Below are 15,263 nucleotides of genomic sequence, written 5' to 3'. Positions count from 1 at the left end.
ATGTGTAAAAACTATGGAGCTATTGAATGTGTTTAAAGTTTTAAATTTTCAAAGAACTTATTGTGTTAAAAAGGGGATATTTTACCACAAGGAGCCGCATCACAACAGGATGTTCGGTGTTTGCTAATTTACGGAAAAGTAATCTCACTTCGTACCCCGAAAATTTAACCACATATGTGAAAATGTCACAGCTTCGAAACAAGCTATCATACATATCCAAGTTAACGATATGGACTGAGCTACAGGAAAAAACGTTACCATTACCGCCTATGTAAAAACAATTAAAGATTTTGACCTAAATTCAGTCAGGGCTATAACCCTATAGAGTTATTACAGAAAATAACCAATGCATGTTATTGTGGAAAAATTACAAGAGTTATCCACCCTTCAGTTTATCAATCTGAAATAACACATGTCCGTTATCTCACGAAAAAATTGATCTGAAATAACACATGGGTGTTATCTCGACGAGAAAATCTTAACGGCAGACAACATTTTTGAATTTACCGCTGTTCTGTCGATGCTCTAAGTCCCACGTGATCCGACATGCGCGCGCATTATTTAACACGCCATTTTGATCCAACACACGCTGTAAGGTAAGTTGTTTGTAAACAGTATTTATTGATTTTATGTCACTATTATTATTGAAAGAAGTGTATTTACGTCAGACATTTTCGTGTGTTATAAGATAGCTTTGGGGTATAGGCACAAATTAATCTAATTTGTTGGTTATTAAAGAACATTACTCTGTCGAATTTGTGTCTGCGCACGATCGATAAGTTTCTGCGCAATTGTTTTGAAACGAGAAGGGGTCCAATTAAGATAACACATGTATCATCGTGTAATGTGTTTTCGTACTAATAACAATTTTCACTGCTTACAGTTTTCACTGTTGAGTTTTTAATCCGGTGTTTACTCAAATTTAAAAAGCATGTCCTGTAGATTGATTTTAGGTATCTAGATTTTTTGTCAATGCTTACTACGATTTTTGACTGTTTCCGATTACTTTGCGATTTTTGTATGTAAAAAAAACGGCGTCATATGTTTTCGTATGAAATAAAAATTGGATCAGTACACGGACAGGAAATGACTACAAAATCCGGAAATTAATATTTTCTAAAGTCGTGGTTCTAATGATCGCTTGAATCATAAAAAAAGTTATTAAATACTTTTCAGTACTAAAAATTACTAGTAAATAGTTTTAGGTTGGTGAATTGTGTGCTGAAATTTTAAGATTTTGATTAATATCAGATTGGCACCTGGTTTGTACAAAATACATTATTGTTTCTAAAATAAAATGCAGTTTTCAAAATTTAGGATTAAATATAAAAAGTCAAGACTGTTTTCATCTTCATGAATCAAGGATGTATAAAAAAAATTATCAATGAAATATTGAATAATTAGATTTTGAACAACCATTTTATATAAGAACCCTGCTAATTTTAACTCGCTGGTTTGTAATTAAAACGACCCAGAAAACACATGACAGTCATATGTCTTGAAGATCCAGTATCTGACTTGCAAAAAACATATCTGGACTTTATTTTAACCCTTCAGAATTTTTCTCCACAACTATTCTAGTGATGCATATTTATGACATTAAATAAAAATGGCTAAATAGGTCAGTTTTATTTAATTTGTTCTAACGTCTTTAAAAAGCGACGTTGAATATGTTTTAATTATGTCAAGTTGTAGTGGTGTTGTTGTTCTAAATATAGAAACCGAAAAACACGCCACAATGTATGCGTATGCAGCCGAAACCGACGAAATGTGGTTGATACGAAAACATATGACATACGAAAACATATGACACGACGATATGTTATCACAGGAGACTTTTTTTTTATATTTTTGTGTGTCACTTTGTTGGGAGATAACTCATGCAGTCTTAAAAAATATATTGTTTTGTCTCCCTTCATTACTTTTCGTGATTATAAATAGTAATTATACTATAGAATGAATTCTAGTCAAATCGGCACCAAGTAAAGTCAAATCGGCACCAAGTATAGTCAAATCGCCACCTAGCGAATTTGGCACCTGGTTAAACATGTTAAATCGGCACCCAATGTAGCCATGCATAATGTAACTTTACATAATAAAGTTAGTAAGAAAATGAAATATAAATAATCATGATGATAATCGTGATTATGATTTATGTAAGGGTTAAAATATAAGACCAAGAGAAGGAAAAAACTTATGGCAATTGCAAAAAGGTGTTTGGGTGTACAAACAATGTTTTATAAAGATATTGTTTTCAATTGATATATTTCAGTGTGTGTTTTTTTAAAATGCACCTGTTCTTCTCTGTCTTAAGTAGGCTACATGGAAGTCTGGAATCTGCTGTTCCCTGTGTTCAGTGGTTGTCAATTTTTTGTGTGGTTCATATATATTTTTTTTCCCTATGGTTTTTATTCAGTTTTGAAAATTGGTTATCCTGTTTAAATTGTTTAGGCCAAAAAAATATATGGCCCCGTCCACTTTTATTTTTGTCCATTTGATGAGCAAATGATGAGTTAAGCCGTTTTCAACTGATTTTTTTATGTTTGTTGTACTGATATACCACTGTCCCAGGTTAGGGGAGGGTTGGGATCCTGCTAACATGTATAACCCTGCCACATTATTTATGTATGTGTCTTTCCAAAGTCCGGAGTAAATTCAGTGGATGTTGTTTATTTTATGTGTCACATATTTGTTTTTGGTTATTTTTGCTTAAGTAAGGTCTTTAGTTTTCTCGTTTGAATTGTTTTACATTGTCTTATCAGGGCCTTTTATAGCTGACTATGCCGTATGGGCTATGCTCAATGTTGAAGGCCGTACAGTGACCTATAGTTGTAATTGTCTGTGTCATTTTGGTCTTTTGTGGATAGTTGACTCATTGGCAATCATACCACATCTTCTTTTTTATATTCATGAGTTTCAGCTAACCCAACCTACAAATGATATTTGTGCCTACACCAACACTTTTTATGTCATTTTTGAAGGAGCACTGTTATGGTCAGATTGACTTAAGTTTATAGTTTCATAACATACATGCATATTCATAGTTGAGAATGGGAATTGGGGAATGTGTCAAAGAGACAACAAACCAACCATAGAAGAGACAATAATGGGTCTTTAATGCAGTGAAAAACTTTCATCCTATGGAGAGAATTAATTTTATATGAATTTGGTTAAATATACTAACCATGAAATTACATTTATATTATATAGAATATGTTGCTTTCACAACATGTTCTCATCGCAATTAACTAGGTGATTAAAAATTACATCCATGAGATGTATTCACCTACGTCATAGTTTTTGAGATTTCAAAATAACCATTTTCATCACATCATGCACATGAATAACAGACGTAGGTTATTACAGAGAGAACTTTATCATGGAATAACAACAGGGTGTTATTACAAAGAGAACTTTATCATGGAATAACAACAGGGTGTTATTACCAAGAGATCACTTTTAAAAACATTTAGTTTGGTATTATAACTTTGTTTCTGAATGGAATATAGATATTAAATTATCTGCCATATTCAAAATGTTTAAATTTCATCGAAAAAGGTTGAAATGCTACAGAGATGAAAGGATTAAAAAGCAAGAGATGTTGAGAAAAGGGGGAGGGGACAACTGTACATTGATTGTCTAAAATGCAAAATAATCACAATTACCCAAGTGACTAAATTGAGATATTATCCTGTGCATTTATAATTGTGATTTGTTCTTTAAGACCTAAATGAGATTTTAACTGTTTGCGATATAAAGAAACCAAATAAGAATTTGGTCTTTGATTGTCAATGTTTGCGTTAAAAAAAATTATTTTGAATTTTACATGTAATTATTCAATATAACATGTTTAAGTCTGATTCTTGGTACAACATGTCTTCTGGTAAATTTTGAGTTGATAATTGTTTGTTTCTTCAAAAATGATCAAAATATCTTTCAATAATTTAAATATGTCTAAAAAAGTTAATCTTTCATTCTATGGAGAGAATTAATTTTCAATCACATCATGCACATTTATAACAGACGTAGGTTATTACAGAGAGAACTTTATCATGGAATAACAACAGGGTGTTATTACCAAGAGATCACTTTTAAAAACATTAAGTTTGGTATTATAACTTTGTTTCTGAAAGGAATATAGATATTAAATTATCTGCCATATTCAAAATGTTTAAATTTCATCGAAAAGGTTGAAATGCTATAGTAATGAAGGGATTAAAAAGCAAGAGCTGTTGAGAAAAGGGGGAGGGGACAACTGTACATTGATTGTCTAAAATGCAAAATAATCACAATTACCCAAGTGACTAAATTGAGATATTATCCTGTGCATTTATAATTGTGATTTGTTCTTTTAAGACCTAAATGAGATTTTAATTGTTTGCGATATAAAGAAACCAAATAAGAATTTGGTCTTTGATTGTCAATGTTTGCGTTAAAAAAAATTATTTTGAATTTTACATGTAATTATTCAATATAACATGTTTAAGTCTGATCTTGGTACAACATGTCTTCTGGTAAAGTGTGAGTTGATAATTGTTTGTTTCTTCAAAAATGATCAAAATATCTTTCAATAATTTAAATATGTCTAAAAAAGTTAATCTTTCATTCTATGGAGAGAATTAATTTTCAATCACATCATGCACATTTATAACAGACGTAGGTTATTACAGAGAGAACTTTATCATGGAATAACAACAGGGTGTTATTACCAAGAGATCACTTTTAAAAACATTTAGTTTGGTATTATAACTTTGTTTCTGAATGGAATATAGATATTAAATTATCTGCCATATTCAAAATGTTTAAATTTCATCGAAAAAGGTTGAAATGCTACAGAGATGAAAGGATTAAAAAGTAAGAGATGTTGAGAAAAGGGGGAGGGACAACTGTACATTGATTGTCTAAAATGCAAAATAATCACAATTACCCAAGTGACTAAATTGAGATATTATCCTGTGCATTTATAATTGTGATTTGTTCTTTTAAGACCTAAATGAGATTTTAATTGTTTGCGATATAAAGAAACCAAATAAGAATTTGGTCTTTGATTGTCAATGTTTGCGTTAAAAAAAATTATTTTGAATTTTACATGTAATTATTCAATATAACATGTTTAAGTCTGATCTTGGTACAACATGTCTTCTGGTAAAGTGTGAGTTGATAATTGTTTGTTTCTTCAAAAATGATCAAAATATCTTTCAATAATTTAAATATGTCTAAAAAAGTTAATCTTTCATTCTATGGAGAGAATTAATTTTCAATCACATCATGCACATTTATAACAGACGTAGGTTATTACAGAGAGAACTTTATCATGGAATAACAACAGGGTGTTATTACCAAGAGATCACTTTTAAAAACATTTAGTTTGGTATTATAACTTTGTTTCTGAATGGAATATAGATATTAAATTATCTGCCATATTCAAAATGTTTAAATTTCATCGAAAAAGGTTGAAATGCTACAGAGATGAAAGGATTAAAAAGTAAGAGATGTTGAGAAAAGGGGGAGGGACAACTGTACATTGATTGTCTAAAATGCAAAATAATCACAATTACCCAAGTGACTAAATTGAGATATTATCCTGTGCATTTATAATTGTGATTTGTTCTTTTAAGACCTAAATGAGATTTTAATTGTTTGCGATATAAAGAAACCAAATAAGAATTTGGTCTTTGATTGTCAATGTTTGCGTTAAAAAAAATTATTTTGAATTTTACATGTAATTATTCAATATAACATGTTTAAGTCTGATTCTTGGTACAACATGTCTTCTGGTAAAGTGTGAGTTGATAATTGTTTGTTTCTTCAAAAATGATCAAAATATCTTTCAATAATTTAAATATGTCTAAAAAAGTTAATCTTTCATTCTATGGAGAGAATTAATTTTCAATCACATCATGCACATTTATAACAGACGTAGGTTATTACAGAGAGAACTTTATCATGGAATAACAACAGGGTGTTATTACCAAGAGATCACTTTTAAAAACATTTAGTTTGGTATTATAACTTTGTTTCTGAATGGAATATAGATATTAAATTATCTGCCATATTCAAAATGTTTAAATTTCATCGAAAAAGGTTGAAATGCTACAGAGATGAAAGGATTAAAAAGTAAGAGATGTTGAGAAAAGGGGGAGGGACAACTGTACATTGATTGTCTAAAATGCAAAATAATCACAATTACCCAAGTGACTAAATTGAGATATTATCCTGTGCATTTATAATTGTGATTTGTTCTTTTAAGACCTAAATGAGATTTTAACTGTTTGCGATATAAAGAAACCAAATAAGAATTTGGTCTTTGATTGTCAATGTTTGCGTTAAAAAAAAATATTTTGAATTTTACATGTAATTATTCAATATAACATGTTTAAGTCTGATTCTTGGTACAACATGTCTTCTGGTAAATTTTGAGTTGATAATTGTTTGTTTCTTCAAAAATGATCAAAATATCTTTCAATAATTTAAATATGTCTAAAAAAGTTAATCTTTCATTCTATGGAGAGAATTAATTTTCAATCACATCATGCACATTTATAACAGACGTAGGTTATTACAGAGAGAACTTTATCATGGAATAACAACAGGGTGTTATTACCAAGAGATCACTTTTAAAAACATTTAGTTTGGTATTATAACTTTGTTTCTGAAAGGAATATAGATATTAAATTATCTGCCATATTCAAAATGTTTAAATTTCATCGAAAAGGTTGAAATGCTATAGTTATGAAGGGATTAAAAAGCAAGAGCTGTTGAGAAAAGGGGGAGGGGACAACTGTACATTAATTGTCTAAAATGCAAAATAATCACAATTACCCAAGTGACTAAATTGAGATATTATCCTGTGCATTTATAATTGTGATTTGTTCTTTTAAGACCTAAATGAGATTTTAACTGTTTGCGATATAAAGAAACCAAATAAGAATTTGGTCTTTGATTGTCAATGTTTGCGTTAAAAAAAATTATTTTGAATTTTACATGTAATTATTCAATATAACATGTTTAAGTCTGATTCTTGGTACAACATGTCTTCTGGTAAAGTGTGAGTTGATAATTGTTTGTTTCTTCAAAAATGATCAAAATATCTTTCAATAATTTAAATATGTCTAAAAAAGTTAATCTTTCATTCTATGGAGAGAATTAATTTTCAATCACATCATGCACATTTATAACAGACGTAGGTTATTACAGAGAGAACTTTATCATGGAATAACAACAGGGTGTTATTACCAAGAGATCACTTTTAAAAACATTTAGTTTGGTATTATAACTTTGTTTCTGAAAGGAATATAGATATTAAATTATCTGCCATATTCAAAATGTTTAAATTTCATCGAAAAGGTTGAAATGCTATAGTTATGAAGGGATTAAAAAGCAAGAGCTGTTGAGAAAAGGGGGAGGGGACAACTGTACATTAATTGTCTAAAATGCAAAATAATCACAATTACCCAAGTGACTAAATTGAGATATTATCCTGTGCATTTATAATTGTGATTTGTTCTTTTAAGACCTAAATGAGATTTTAACTGTTTGCGATATAAAGAAACCAAATAAGAATTTGGTCTTTGATTGTCAATGTTTGGGTAAAAAAAAATTATTTTGAATTTTACATGTAATTATTCAATATAACATGTTTAAGTCTGATTCTTGGTACAACATGTCTTCTGGTAAAGTGTGAGTTGATAATTGTTTGTTTCTTCAAAAATGATCAAAATATCTTTCAATAATTTAAATATGTCTAAAAAAGTTAATCTTTCATTCTATGGAGAGAATTAATTTTCAATCACATCATGCACATTTATAACAGACGTAGGTTATTACAGAGAGAACTTTATCATGGAATAACAACAGGGTGTTATTACCAAGAGATCCCTTTTAAAAACATTTAGTTTGGTATTATAACTTTGTTTCTGAAAGGAATATAGATATTAAATTATCTGCCATATTCAAAATGTTTAAATTTCATCGAAAAGGTTGAAATGCTATAGTTATGAAGGGATTAAAAAGCAAGAGCTGTTGAGAAAAGGGGGAGGGGACAACTGTACATTAATTGTCTAAAATGCAAAATAATCACAATTACCCAAGTGACTAAATTGAGATATTATCCTGTGCATTTATAATTGTGATTTGTTCTTTTAAGACCTAAATGAGATTTTAACTGTTTGCGATATAAAGAAACCAAATAAGAATTTGGTCTTTGATTGTCAATGTTTGCGTTAAAAAAAATTATTTTGAATTTTACATGTAATTATTCAATATAACATGTTTAAGTCTGATTCTTGGTACAACATGTCTTCTGGTAAAGTGTGAGTTGATAATTGTTTGTTTCTTCAAAAATGATCAAAATATCTTTCAATAATTTAAATATGTCTAAAAAACTTTATCTTTCATTCTATGGAGAGAATTAATTTTCAATCACATCATGCACATTAATAACAGACGTAGGTTATTAGAAAGAGAACTTTATCATGGAATAACAACAGGGTGTTATTACCAAGAGAACTTTATCATGGAATAACAACAGGGTGTTATTACCAAGAGATCACTTTTAAAAACATTTAGTTTGGTATTATAACTTTGTTTCTGAATGTGTGAGTTTATAATTATTTGTTTCTTCAAAAATGATTAAAATATCTTTCAATAATTCATATGTGTCTAAAAATCCTTATCTTTCATTCTATGTTGATAACAGACGTAGGTTTTTACAGAGAGAACTTTAAGGTAAGCTTGTTTTAAAGAGTTTTTACAGAAATCTGGGTTTTGTTTCAGGTTAAATTCTTTTTGTATAACAGAAACAACTCACAAGAAACATGGAGGCAACATCTTTAGGTAAGAAATTTTTAGTGACATTTAAACAGGTGCATACAAAATGGGATACTGTTGCCTGCGGTTTATAACATTTTAAAAATGATCTTAAGTACCCGGCAGAATAGAACATGTTTTGCCTAATAAATTACAAAAGCCATTTAAGCAGTGTTGCTCAATATTCCAACCCATTTTAATGGTGATCTATCTTTACAGGCATTTGATAACATGCAGTTTAAGACATAACTCCCTTTAATGAAACAAAATGGCAGATCAAAATTATCATGCCATAAAATTGGAACAAATGTGTCGACTTTGTGGGAAAAATGTGTCAACAAAATATGCATACAACAAAACACGTTTTAAAGTAGAGCTAGATGAGCTGTATAATATTGACATTGAAGCTGAACCATCTGAAGTCTTTCCCTCTTTGATCTGCCGTAAAGATTCACGAGATCTGTATCGTTATCGAACATGGCGAAGTAAAAATGACCAATCAGGGGATTCGGTTTCAAATTATAAAACAGAACTATTTGATTTCCTTCCGCACTCAGACGAGGAATGTAATGTATGCATTAAGAAAAAGTGGCGCACTAATGTTAAAAGGAGGAAAACTGAATACCCTAATGAGTCTTCTGACATGATGGAAGGCACCAGTAGTTACAATAAACAAGGAGATAGCATTAATGATGCTGCAAGTCAGACATCGTTCACTGATGATGGTGAAGAACACTTTCCTTATGACCTAATGAAGAATTTAATGAAAGCAATTTCACAAAAGAACTGTGAGACAAAAGAAAAAATCTTCATGGATTTGATACATGAAATGCCATTGTGTGACGTTGAACTCTTTTCCTACTGTCTTGGAAAAAAAGTGCAGACATATATTGTTGAAGATGCCTCATCTTTTGCCCTGCAATACAAGGATCCAAAAGCAATGGCCAGGTTTAATGTTAAAGCATGGTTAAACAGAAGATCATTGATGAAGTAACTAATTTCAGATGTTATTTCCATTTTTATACTGTTCAGTATTTCTTTTTTTTTTTCAGATCACAAAGTATGATGGAACCTATTGGGTCCAGTTCTTTAAAGAAAGCTCAAAAGAAAAGTGGACTTTAATGCCAAAAGTGTTTAGTGTATTACAGTCAGAGTTTGATAAATTGTTACAGCCACCAGACTTGATATTCGAAAGTGCATCCAGATTTTTTTACAAATTTCCTGACTTTTTGGTTTGAAGTTGTTGAACATACAGAATTAATTTGGCTTTAAAATCATGAATTTATAAATAGTAATCATGTTAACTAAGTATGTTACGTTTTAGGAAAACTGATCTTTTTTATAAATCCACAAGACTATCATCAGATTTTTTACATGGAGAATCAATTCAACAACTTATTTTTATGGGTAATTATCATATCATTACTACATTGGTTACTTAGGATCATTGTAATTTAATTAAAGTCCCTTGCAATAGTAATATTCCATTTAAAGTACTGATATGCTTCAATGTGCTTTATCTCATGGTTACATTTAAATAGAATATTCCTGTAGTAAGATTGTTACTATATATATTTTTTTAATTGAATTGAGACCATGGATCAGACATGTCAGATGGATACACAAAATTTATTTCCAGTTTTTTGCCTATCATTACTTTTACAACTACAGGTTAATATTATTTGTTGTCTCTTTCACCGTGAAGATCTGATTTAACCAGTATTTTTTTAAATAAAGGTGCTTTTTATGTTATTTTTATAAATATATATCAAGTATATTGTAAAATTCTTCAAAAAGGGTTTTTAGACCCATTTTTTTGTGTTTATTTGTTTGTTGGGTTCAACATTTCACTCATAACATGCTGACAAATTGGGTTCAGCATTTCACTCAAAACAAGCTGACAAATTGGGTGCAGCACAGCTGAAACAAGTACTTGTATTCTTCATATTTAATAATGTATCCATAATCCAGTGCTCTTTTCGAAAATCTTTTTGATTATAATGTGTATAGTTGTAAATATAGTTGTTGATTTCATTGAATCTTAAACATGTTAACATTTGAAAAAGATGGACAAATTGATTATTTAGGGTTGAATAGAAACCATACATCAATTTCAGTTCTTTTCTATTATTACTTTTACAACTACGGGTTAATATTATTTGTTGTCTCTTTCACAGTGAAGATCTCATTTAACCAGTATTTTTTTTTAAATAAAGGTGCTTATTATGTTATTTTTATAAATATATATATGATGTTTAATGTTAAATTTTTAACAAGGGTTTTTAGACCCATTTTTTGTGTTAATTTGTTTGTTGGGTTCAACATTTTACTCATAACATGCTGACAAATTGGGTTCAGCATTTCACTCAAAACAAGCTGACAAATTGGGTGCAGCACAGCTGAAACAAGTACTTGTATTCTTCATATTTAATAATGTATCCATAATCCAGTGCTCTTTTCGAAAATCTTTTTGATTATAATGTGTATAGTTGTAAATATAGTTGGTTGACAGATTGAATGTGTTTGAAACATGATTTTTTTCATTTAATCTTAACCATGTTAACATTTGAAAAAGATGGACAAATTGATTATTTAAAATTGAATTGAACCCATACATCAATTTCAGTTCTTTTCTATTATTACTTTTACAACTACGGGTTAATATTATTTGTTGTCTCTTTCACAGTGAAGATCTCATTTAACCAGTATTTTTTTTTAATAAAGGTGCTTATTATGTTATTTTTATAAATATATATTGTTAAATACTTCAACAAGGGTTTTTTACCCATTTTTTTATGTTTATTTGTTTGTTGCTTCAAATGTTGGGTTCAGCATTTCATTCATAACATTCTGAAAAGTTTCATTTTTACCATCCTTAATGGTGTTTAAAGACTTTTATCTTTCTCTATAACCAAAATATATGAAATTTTGGTAAATTCATGGTGTTATTGACTTTGTTTTTATAGTATTCACCACTTTAGTTGGAAGGGAAAACATTAAAATTCTAAGGTTTAATGGCCTAAAACATTTTTACAACGCAATGACATTACACTTTTTTGATAATTTGTGGTACTCTATTTACCATTTCATGCATTTTAAGAAAATCGATAGAGTAGAGAGATTTTATGATTTTAAGATAAATTGTTCTTTTTATGCAAAAATTAACATACTTTGGACATGTTGAAAGAACTCAATCAGTTTTTTTTTTAATTTGAAAAAGATAAATGCATTATTTTTTTCAATTATCTGTTCAACAAACAATGGGAAGCAAAATTTTACCACAATCTGTTCCATTGCCTGTTTACTGTAACTTGACCTTAATATATTTTGTTTTTAATTGTTCATGTTCCTAATGTAAAGGTTTTAATTTCATTAACAATGTTGATATACATGATCATGACAATATAGTGCTTATTTGTTACCTAAATATAATGCCTTATCTTGTTGATATAGTGCTTATTATGCCCCACCTACGATAGTAAAGGGTCATTATGTTTTCTGGTCTTTGCGTCTGTCCGTCTATTAGTTTGTCCGTCTGTCCCACTTCAGGCTTAAGTTTTTGGTCAAGGTAGTTTGTGATGAAGCTGAAGTCCAATCAACCTAAAACTTAGTACATATGATCCTTATATGATCTTTCTAATTTTAAAGACAAATTAAAAATTTTTACCCCAATTTCACGATAACACTGAACATTGAAAATGAAAGTGCGAGTTTCAGGTTAAACTTTTTGGTCAAGGTAGTTTTTGATGAAGTTGAAGTCCAATCAACTTGAAACTTAGTACACAAGTTCCCTATGATATGATCTTTCTAATTTTAATGCCTATCTTTATTTTTTACCCATTTTCATTGAACATGGAAACTGATAGTGCGAGAGGGGCATCCATGTACTTTGGACACATTCTTGTTTTGTTACCTAAATCTGATGCATGGGTATAAACCTAACCCTGACACAAACACTTTGGGCTAAACATTTATTGCTTTACTGATACTCATCTTTTTATATAACAGCAAAACAGCAAATGTGCCACTTGAGAAGATTCATCATAATTCTATTTTAATGCAAAAAACATTCCTGATTTATTATGTTTTTTAACTCTCCATTATCATGATTATGATCTCCTTGAATTATTTTTTTTTAAACTCCAAATATATCATATAATCTGGTTTTGCAGTATTATTTACATGGTTAATATTAATTTGAATTTAATTATGTGAAAAAATAGATTTAGCAGTGTGTATCAAATGGTAAATCAAGATTAATAAATATTCAATAGCAATTCCAATAAATGCAAAGTGACATTCCAAAACAAATATCTTGTATGTCAATGTCTTCGTTTGCTCTTTTGATGATGTCTGTTTTTTTTAAATGAAATTTTTAATAATCAGTGTCAGATCTTACATGGCAAATTATTATTTTATTTTTTTACTGACATCCATAAAGACATCTATTATTGTCTATAGCAAACAAATTTGAGTGTAATTATATACTTTCAGTGTGAACTGAAATATATAAACTATTAGATTATTATTTGAATTTTATTCAGAATCATGTCAACATGTACATATGTTATGCAAAATAAATGTGTTTTAATTGTTATTGTATGTTTTCTATTATTACCTCACACTTTGTAAGAACCTAGATATAACGATGACAGCAAGAATATCTAAATCTTGGAACACACAAATTATTGCCTTCTGGGAATTGATTGATTTTAGGGTAAAATAAAAATCATAAGCATGATATCATGCATTAGGTTGAAGGGATATTGATATATTGATGGATTTTGCCTGAGTGACTAACTTATGAAAATGTTTGACATTTCAAGCAAGTATACAGGTGTTTATACAAATGAAAGATGTGGTATGACTGCCAATGAATCATTCAAGTCGCTATGTAAAAAAGTTATTAATTATAGGTGTTTATCACAGAACCTTTGCTAACATAATCATTGATGGTGTTTTAACAATCTTGATTGGCTGATTATCCGTAGAAGGGTAAGATTTTTAACCTTCACCCTAAAATCAGCAGCCAAAGTAAAAGTTTTATCACAGATTTCAGCATTAAATATTAACAGCTGTCTTACTTTCCATCAAGAAAAATCACGAACAATATTTGCCCAAGAGAAAAATATAATTTTTATAGAGTTTTAAAAAAAAAAACACAAGACATGCAAGAGATGCCAACCCAACAGTTAAATATTCTCGTTAACCATGTTTACACTTGTGGATTATGTCATGAAATAATTTGACATACATGCAATAACACACAGGTGTTATCTCAGTGATTTAGATGAGATTATTCAAACACCGAGAATGAAACAATTTGACATGCAATAACACACAGGTGTTATCTCAGTAATTTAGATGAGATTATTCAAACACCGAGAATGAAACAATTTGACATGCAATAACACACAGGTGTTATCTCAGTAATTTAGATGAGATTATTCAAACACCGAGAATGAAACAATTTGACATGCAATAACACACAGGTGTTATCTCAGTGATTTAGATGAGATTATTCAAACACCGAGAATGAAACAATTTGACATGCAATAACACACAGGTGTTATCTCAGTGATTTAGAAAAGATTATTCAAACACCGAGAATGAAACAATTTGACATGCAATAACACACAGGTGTTATCTCAGTAATTTAGATGAGATTATTCAAACACCGAGAATGAAACAATTTGACATGCAATAACACACAGGTGTTATCTCAGTAATTTAGATGAGATTATTCAAACACCGAGAATGAAACAATTTGACATGCAATAACACACAGGTGTTATCTCAGTAATTTAGATGAGATTATTCAAACACCGAGAATGAAACAATTTGACATGCAATAACACACAGGTGTTATCTCAGTGATTGAGATGAGATTATTCAAACACCGAGAATGAAACAATTTGACATGCAATAACACACAGGTGTTATCTCAATGATTTAGATGAGATTATTCAAACACCGAGAATGAAACAATTTGACATGCAATAACACACAGGTGTTATCTCAGTGATTTAGATGAGATTATTCAAACACTGAGAATGAAACAATTTGACATGCAATAACACACAGGTGTTATCTCAATGATTTAGATGAGATTATTCAAACACCGAGAATGAAACAATTTGACATGCAATAACACACAGGTGTTATCTCAGTGATTTAGAAAAGATTATTCAAACACCGAGAATGAAACAATTTGACATGCAATAACACACAGGTGTTATCTCAGTAATTTAGATGAGATTATTCAAACACCGAGAATGAAACAATTTGACATGCAATAACACACAGGTGTTATCTCAGTAATTTAGATGAGATTATTCAAACACCGAGAATGAAACAATTTGACATGCAATAACACACAGGTGTTATCTCAATGATTTAGATGAGATTATTCAAACACTGAGAATGAAACAATTTGACATGCAATAACACACAGG

General features: G+C 29.6%; 1 long non-coding RNA gene across 2 annotated transcripts; it reads left to right on the top strand.

The window, feature by feature from the left end:
- The first annotated feature begins 387 nt into the window (after positions 1-387).
- On the top strand, positions 388-13,405 carry LOC134722529 (uncharacterized). 2 transcript variants are annotated; one of them, XR_010107979.1, is made up of 3 exons: positions 388-596; positions 8,776-8,835; positions 9,861-13,405. It is a non-coding gene; the product is annotated as an uncharacterized LOC134722529 (long non-coding RNA). The 2 variants fall into 2 exon arrangements; XR_010107980.1 differs by lacking the exon at positions 388-596 and adding an exon at positions 603-831.
- The last annotated feature ends 1,858 nt before the right edge of the window (positions 13,406-15,263 follow it).

This window comes from Mytilus trossulus, chromosome 1 (genome assembly GCF_036588685.1).
Source record: "Mytilus trossulus isolate FHL-02 chromosome 1, PNRI_Mtr1.1.1.hap1, whole genome shotgun sequence".
Lineage (NCBI taxonomy): Eukaryota > Metazoa > Mollusca > Bivalvia > Mytilida > Mytilidae > Mytilus > Mytilus trossulus.
This window is presented reverse-complemented; position numbering and strand designations above follow the sequence as displayed.